Genomic DNA, 644 nt, shown 5'->3' with positions numbered 1-644 from the left:
AACTTGGTATTTTTCATGTTTTGTATATTATTAACCAATTTCAAATGTAAATGCTAACTAAGAACACGAAATTGCTGCCATATATGAATGACAATAGCTGTAACACTGGCTATGAGGCTGATGTAGAATTGGGGGCAAATGTAGCTGCTAGATGCAAACTTTGCAATCAATACACCCAGAGGTGGATTTAGGTGTCAGGCCAAATCATTACTATGTCCCCCATCCCCCAATGTCAGCCATGTCCCCCTTCCCCGGTGACAGCCATGTCCTGTGTGGTTGTCACATACCGTTTAGTCTGGATTTTCAGTGCCCACTGCTGCGCTTGCTGCTGTCCTGGCTCCCATCTCTGTGTGCAGTAACAGGGCAGCAGCAGGGTCGTCTTTCCCATTGGGCTTAATGGGCAGTTGGATAGTATAGTAGGAGCCCACCACAATGGGGAAGACGGCACTGTCCTAGGGAAAGGCAGCGGGCAGCGTGTGGCGGGGATCCGGGCAGCGGATGGTTTATAACTGTGAGCAGTGATCAACTTGGCCAAATGCTAAAATGCAATGTAAGGATGTATTTAGGAGACCTTGGGGCAGATGTATTAAGCCTGGTAAAGAGATAAAGTGGAGATAAAGTCGAAGGTGATAACGCACCAGCCA

The sequence above is a fragment of the Crinia signifera genome, chromosome 1 (assembly GCF_055691185.1).
Source record: "Crinia signifera chromosome 1, ASM5569118v1, whole genome shotgun sequence".
NCBI lineage: Eukaryota > Metazoa > Chordata > Amphibia > Anura > Myobatrachidae > Crinia > Crinia signifera.
This window is presented reverse-complemented; position numbering follows the sequence as displayed.